General features: G+C 49.6%; 3 non-coding genes across 3 annotated transcripts in view; all 3 read right to left on the bottom strand.

The window, feature by feature from the left end:
* Positions 1-1,302, bottom strand: part of LOC124319225 — a 4,574-nt gene extending 3,272 nt beyond the window's left edge. Inside the window, exon 1 of the ribosomal RNA XR_006912921.1 lies at positions 1-1,302. This exon is cut by the window's left edge and continues 3,272 nt beyond it. This is a non-coding gene — a ribosomal RNA (large subunit ribosomal RNA).
* A 641-nt stretch (positions 1,303-1,943) lies between these two features.
* Positions 1,944-2,096, bottom strand: LOC124319231. The gene has a single exon (XR_006912927.1). It is a non-coding gene; the product is annotated as a 5.8S ribosomal RNA (ribosomal RNA).
* Positions 2,097-3,026: 930 nt separating this feature from the next.
* On the bottom strand, positions 3,027-5,321 carry LOC124319223. Its single transcript, XR_006912918.1, has one exon. It is a non-coding gene; the product is annotated as a small subunit ribosomal RNA (ribosomal RNA).
* Between the last annotated feature and the right edge of the window lie 2,179 nt (positions 5,322-7,500).

The raw sequence follows: 7,500 nt of genomic DNA, 5'->3' as shown, positions 1-7,500 counted from the left end.
CAAGGCCTCTAATCATTCGCTTTACCGGATGAAACTCCGTTTGTTCTCTTTGCGAGCACCAGCTATCCTGAGGGAAACTTCGGGGGGAACCAGCTACTAGATGGTTCGATTAGTCTTTCGCCCCTATACCCAACTCCGACGATCGATTTGCACGTCAGAATCGCTGCGGACCTCCACCAGGGTTTCCCCTGGCTTCGTCCTGGCCAGGCATAGGTCACCATCTTTCGGGTCCCAACGTGTGCGCTCTGGGTTCGTCCGGCCGACTCGACCAAACCCTTTTAAGGGGGAAAGATCTCGCGAGCATTCGGACGCCCTGGGGTTGCGCCCGCTCTGTTCGAGACGGGATCACCCCTCGCGGATGCACCCTCATCGGGGCCGCTTCACTTTCATTGCGCCTCGCGAGTTTAGTTTGATAATTTCTCGACGACTTGCGCACATGTTAGACTCCTTGGTCCGTGTTTCAAGACGGGTCGGGTGGGACCCGACTTCTACTCTCCGCTCTGGGCCTCCACAGGTTGAGCACCGCAACTTTTTCTCTTTTACAAAAAAAAGCTACGACACCTCCCGGGAGGAGACAGGTCACGACCGGGCAGTACTGTTGGGAAACGCCGCGCTCGTCATCGCGGCACCCGCGAAGGTAACCACGAAACTCGCTAACGGACGCCCCGTGTAACAGACACCCAGTCGGTCGCGGAGTCCTACTAGGCCCCCCACTTGCGGACCTTGGCGTGGCTATTGCGATCGCAGAACGACTTATGCAAGAGAGCCGCCAATTCAGGCAGTCTCCATGCAGCGTTAAGGGCATACAACCAAGTGCCGGGAGCGGGGACTTGTTCGACCTTCGAGGGCCCACCCGTTTAACCCCCTGAACGGTTTCACGCACTCTTGAACTCTCTCTTCAAAGTTCTTTTCAACTTTCCCTCGCGGTACTTGTTCGCTATCGGTCTCGTGGCGATATTTAGCCTTAGAAGGAGTTTACCTCCCGCTTAGGGCTGCACGCTCAAGCAACCCGACTCTTGGGAAGGGATCCGATGCACGGTCTCGGCTCGTCTTATCTACGGGCCTGACACCCTCTGTGGGTTGCTCGCCCCGTTCATGGAGACTTGGACGATAGATACCGGACAGACGCGCACGATCCTCCCGAACACCACATTCCTCGGCACCCGCTCAACCGGGCGCGAGGTTCGGTGCTGGGCTCATCCCTGTTCGCTCGCCGCTACTAAGGGAATCCTTGTTAGTTTCTTTTCCTCCGCTTACTGATATGCTTAAGTTCAGCGGGTAGTCTCATCTAAACTGAGGTCAGAATGAATTGTTTGTTTTCAAAAGGAGACAACACTTTATCTAGCTCGGCAGACTTTGGCGTTTTAAAGCCGGGAAAGATTGAATAATTGCCGGTTCAAATTTTTTTTTTTCGAAATAAAGCGAGTCTCTCGTTATTCGCAAAAATTAATTTACGAAAAGTGACAGGGCGTCCTGCGGCTTTTTGTATTGAAACAACGCGTCGTGCGCGAACCAAGCTTGCATAACGAGCGGTTAGAGTGAGTGATAATTCGCGGTGGTCGACACTTCGACACGCCCGGCGCACACACACAACTAAACTCGCGTTGAAGCGGTATATCGCGCACACGCAGCCGACACCTTGTTCGAGAAGATGTGTTTATTTCTAAAATTTTTTTTTGAGTTGGCTCAAAAATTTCCCATCTGTTTTGCCATCGAAAAAGGTTTCTTTTGAATAGAGAGGAAAAAAACAAAACAGGGCGAACCTTCTTTTATTTTTCCCCCTTTTTTGTATTTGAGGCATCGCGGACACTTAAGTCGCGCGGCACCCAGACGTTAGAGATTCGGGAGCTTTTATGCGGTCAGGCCGGGTGAAAAATAAATCTCGCCGCGACCCAACATGCAAAACCAAGACTGAAAAAATCTCTGTTCGTTCATCATTCGACCGACCCTCAGTCAGATGTGGCCCGAGCGAGAAGCTGGGCCGCCATTTACGTTCAAGATTTCGATGCTCCATGTGTTCTGCAGTTCGCATGGATTAGCGCACTTTGCTGCGCTCTTCATCGATCCACGAGCCTAGTGATCCACCGTTCAGGGTCGTATATAAAACGACATATTCGTTTTCTTCTCTCTTTTTCTCCAACCCGCCCAAGCAAATGAATGCGAGGGCGGAGAAAGAAAGCCAGAAAGAAAATGTTCCGATAAACACTCGTACTAGAATTTGGGTTTAGTGTGTTATTGTGATTTTGAATTCTTCCTACTTCATCGAGAGGGCGAAGGGCAAGCTTAAAAAACATTCGGTTTTCAACGGCATAGTGTCGGGCTTTGGAGTGTTAGTCTATACGACGCACACGCACGCAACCACGAGTATCTACGCCCGAAAAGAACGTCCAGAGTAAAGTCTCACACTTTCGTCCCCCACCGAGAATCAAAAAATCCCGAAGACGAAGAGAGAAACAAAAAAAAACAATTTCGATTGGGCGTATCCGCTTTAAACCACCGCGCATCAGAGCGCCTGATACCCGTTCAAAATCTTGATGTTTTTTTTTTTTCCGACTCTCCATCCACCGAGTTTTTATTTTTCAAAGTGTTTGATTTAGGGACTAAGACTTTATAAAATCTCCTTTATTGTTCCTTCGGTACTCGCGGCCCAGGCGGGCTATCGTATTCTTCACTCTACTAACGTCAACACTGTGAGCGCCGCTAAAGGTCGAATGAATCTATAGAGACATTCACCATCGAAGCAGGAAGAATTTGCTCACGGCCATAGACCAAATCGAAAGACTTTGTGTTTTTTTTTGAGCCGAGAGGAAAGAAAAATCAATTTGAAAAGGCGAATCCGCTTTAAACCACCGCGCATCAGAGCGCCTGATACCCGTTCAAAATAAATGATTTTCTTCCGTCAACCCACACATAGTTCATACGATGTCTTACGCCGAAAGACTTTTGATGGGGTTTTTTTGTTTTGCAACTTTTAGTTGTTTCGTGCTCAACCAAAGCCATATGCGCAAAACATTTGTCTTGTTCGTTTATGATCCTTCCGCAGGTTCACCTACGGAAACCTTGTTACGACTTTTACTTCCTCTAAAGGATCAAGTTCGACCATCTTTCAGTCTCGCCGTTGGTAGGCACCGCACGGGCAGAGATTGCTCCCCACTCGACGGCACCCCGACAAGCCCGTCCGAAGGCCTCACTAAATCATTCAATCGGTAGTAGCGACGGGCGGTGTGTACAAAGGGCAGGGACGTAATCGACGCGGGCTAGTGACCCGCGCCTACTAGGGATTCCTGGTTCATGGGGATCATTGCAGTCCCCAATCCCAACCACGAAGGAGGTTCAGCGGTTACCCGGTCCTTTCGGACAGGGAGAGTGAAACACGCTGATTCCTTCAGTGTAGCGCGCGTGCGGCCCAGGACATCTAAGGGCATCACAGACCTGTTATTGCTCACTGTCACGCGGCTGGACGCCGCTTGTCCCTCTAAGAAGACTGCGTGACGGACGCGAGAGCAGAAGGTATCGCCGGGGATGACGACGACCGAATAACAATAGAGCCAGCCCCCGCGAGACATTCCCGACAAAGCCCCGCCATACCTCATCCGCCAGGCAACCAACCCGTGAAGGCCGTACACCCGACGAACAGAGCACAACGAAACCAAGCCGAGAGATTGCCTCACTAAAGGAACCAGTCCCACCGAGACCCGAATCGCCGCCACCTGATCCCGACGCCTCCGTACTCCCTTCGGTTTCAATTGATAAAACCCGTCACCTATTTAGCAGGCTAGAGTCTCGTTCGTTATCGGAATTAACCAGACAAATCGCTCCACCAACTAAGAACGGCCATGCACCACCACCCACCGAATCAAGAAAGAGCTCTCAATCTGTCAATCCTTCCAGTGTCCGGGCCTGGTGAGGTTTCCCGTGTTGAGTCAAATTAAGCCGCAGGCTCCACTCCTGGTGGTGCCCTTCCGTCAATTCCTTTAAGTTTCAGCTTTGCAACCATACTTCCCCCGGAACCCAAAGACTTTGGTTTCCCGGAAGCTGCCCGTCGAGTCATTGGAGTAACTCCGACGGATTGCTGGTTGGCATCGTTTATGGTTAGAACTAGGGCGGTATCTGATCGCCTTCGAACCTCTAACTTTCGTTCTTGATCAAGGAAAACATTCTTGGCAAATGCCTTCGCTGTTGTTCGTCTTGCGGCGGTCCAAGAATTTCACCTCTGTCGCCGCAGTACGAATGCCCCCGTCCGTCTCTATTGACCATTACCTCGGGTCCAAAAGTAAAAGACCAGCAAAATCGGACCGAGGTCCTATTCCATCATTCCATGCTGCGATATTCAGGCGTTGGGATACACCTGCTTTGAGCACTCTAATTTGTTCAAAGTAAACGTTGCCGGCCGCCCGAGACACCCGGTGAAGGGCACCCCGAACGATTGACTGGGTGGAGCGAATCGAGTCAACTACGACCAAAATTTAAAAAAGAACCCGAAAGAACTTTCCAACTCTGGCCGCAGATACAACAACGACGCACCGACCACCACTCCGGCGATGTTGTCCGACCGTGAAGAGAGTCGGGCTTTGACACCCGGGCTCCCAGAGCGTGAAACGCAACACCCTTGATTCAGAGCGGCGCCGCCCGGCCGAAGACAGACATCCGACTACGAGCTTTTTAACCGCAACAACTTTAATATACGCTATTGGAGCTGGAGTTACCGCGGCTGCTGGCACCAGACTTGCCCTCCAATGGTTCCTCGTTAAAGGATTTAAAGTGTACTCATTCCAATCACGGGGCCTCGGAAGAGTCCCGTATCGTTATTTTTCGTCACTACCTCCCCGTGCCGGGAGTGGGTAATTTGCGCGCCTGCTGCCTTCCTTGGATGTGGTAGCCGTTTCTCAGGCTCCCTCTCCGGAATCGAACCCCGATTCCCCGTTACCCGTTGCAACCATGGTAGGCGCGTAACCTACCATCGACAGTTGATAAGGCAGACATTTGAAAGATACGTCGCCGGCGCGAAGGCCGTGCGATCGGCGTGAAGTTATCCAGAGTCACCAAAATTGGTACGGTGCGCGAGCCCGAAAGCCCGGCCCCGACTGGTTTTGATCTAATAAAAGCACCTCTTCTGCGAGCCCGAAAGCCCGCAGTCGAGGCTCGAGTGCATGTATTAGCTCTAGAATTACCACAGTTATCCAAGTAGGATGGAGTGGATCTAAGGAACCATAACTGATTTATTGAGCCATTCGCGGTTTCGCCGTCTAGCGGCTTGTACTTAGACATGCATGGCTTAATCTTTGAGACAAGCATATGCTACTGGCAGGATCAACCAGGTATTTCGTGTATGTTTGTTTGATATGCATCCGGCGAGTTGCGGGTTTTTATTTCGCCCACGCATCACCAAACACACACCAAATCAACACGTTTTTCGTTTTTTTTCTTTTTCTTCGGAAACTAAAATTTTTGATCGCAACGCCTGGCGTGTCACAGCGAGTCCCAGTGAAGAGAAACACCGATCCGATCCGTTTGTTGGATTTTTTTCATTTCAATTTCCAAAGTCAAAGACCATTCAACGGTCTATGAGCCCAAAGTGAATCGGATTCATTCGACCGGTCTTGATATATTCATCAACTTTTTTTCCCGTATTACGGTTTTCGACGGTCATATGTGGCGTGCTGTATGCTCATAAGTCAAGCCTGCTTTACTAAGCTGACAAGCATACATCTTTTAAATTTTTGTGGGCTCAGAGTTTTATTTTTATTTTTCCACCGCCGAGGCACACTCTCGCATCACCCCGCACGACACACACACACACACACACCTCACCGCTCAACGGTCACACGAGGCAGAATTTTCCGCAAAGACTTTCGAAGAGAAAGAGAAAACTCGGAACAACCGCGGTCAGAGGCCAGCATAGAGGCATCGTATAGAAAGTCATGGGCGGAAAAAAACAAATCATTTCAAGTCGAGACAAGCAACCAGACTACCCCTATAAAAGTGCGCAATTCTTTAAGAGTTCACCGAAGAATGACCGAGATCAAGTATGCACGAAACGAACATATTCCAAGGGCAGCTGAATAAGCGATTCTGCGCCGAAGCGCGAGAAAAGCAAGCGGTACACCGATGGGGATCGTTTTTTTTATCGTGTTAGATTCGTTGTTGTCAAGCAAGGATTCTCAAAATGTTTTTTGCATTGCACCCAAGTTTCGTACTGATTACTTGTCGCAGACCGGTGACTGTCAAAAAAAAATTTTTTACGTTTTTTCTTGAGAGGTCACTGCCTACACACAACTCCGGGCGGGCCGTACACTCACAGCCGTTTGAATTCTCCCTTCGTGTGTCATGGCCATAACTGAGCGTACATCTTACCGGGCGCCGAGTTGATCTGGCTTGTTCGATGAACGTTCGGGATACGTACAATCGATATAGCTCCAACCGTAACTCGTTTGTAATTACGCCGGCCATACTCAGCGGGCGCTCAGCTCAGCTCTCGATATCTTCCGTCGAAGGGAAGTTCGTAGTAAAAGAGAGTCAGAGTCGACGCCACATTTTGCGGTCCTCGCATCTCATCCGATTTTTGAATTTTATAGATTTGCCATCACTTCCACCCAATTCTCTCGTATATTTCAATCTCTTGACTTTGTCCGACCGGGCCGTCTTCGCCCCCCTTCAACTCCGTCCATCTCCACTTCTGTGTTCCACACAACGAGCTTCCGTCAAACGGCAAAATGTGAAATATGCGCACGCCGCACGAAATAATTTGAAAGCGTTCTGTTTGGTGGCTTTTTTATTTTTTATCTCTCGGCTCACACACACACACACACATTTCCGCCTGAACGGTAATTTTTTTTTGATACGGTGTCAAAAAGTGAAAAGACGCGCACCATTTTCTTTTCTCTTCCGTATCGTCGCTGACGGTAAACGCTGATGGTTATGATGCCGTAAGTTTGGAAGAAAGAATCTTTCCCGTCTTGTCTTGTTACGGTAAAATAACAAAGAACAAGCGTCCGATTTCTCTCACAGACGGCCACAGACAAACCACACGTGCCGAAGAAACGAAACGTCCGAAACCAAAAAAATGTTTGACGCGCGCACCTCTTCTGAACTTTTCGACCAAGAGTCGTTGGATCGAGTGACGAGCTTCTCAGCTGTCGCACCAATCGGTGAAGCGGGCGTTTGAATTCCCGTCCACATCGCGGTTCGGATATATTTTTACATATACCGACCATCGGAAATTTCGAAAACGGTTTTACCGAAGGAATGATATTTCACACACCGACAGCTCATCGAGTTCGTCTCCGTTCAACGGTTTTTTTTTTTTAAGACTTTTTGATCGCATGGGGCTAAACTGGTTAGAGCAAAGCCGCGATCCAAGCAGTGAAAAAAAAACAAAGACAGTGCAAGCGCGATCGAACGGAATCGAAACTAAAATCATGTGAAGTGGCGGGCGGAAAGGAGCTCAGCTACGGTGGAAATGAAACTACAACTAACGCCGAACCGGACAACTTCCCATTC

Source organism: Daphnia pulicaria, unplaced genomic scaffold (assembly GCF_021234035.1).
Source record: "Daphnia pulicaria isolate SC F1-1A unplaced genomic scaffold, SC_F0-13Bv2 h1tg000140l, whole genome shotgun sequence".
Lineage (NCBI taxonomy): Eukaryota > Metazoa > Arthropoda > Branchiopoda > Diplostraca > Daphniidae > Daphnia > Daphnia pulicaria.
Note: the sequence above shows the minus strand (reverse complement) of the source record. Positions and strands in the feature narration are given on the sequence as shown.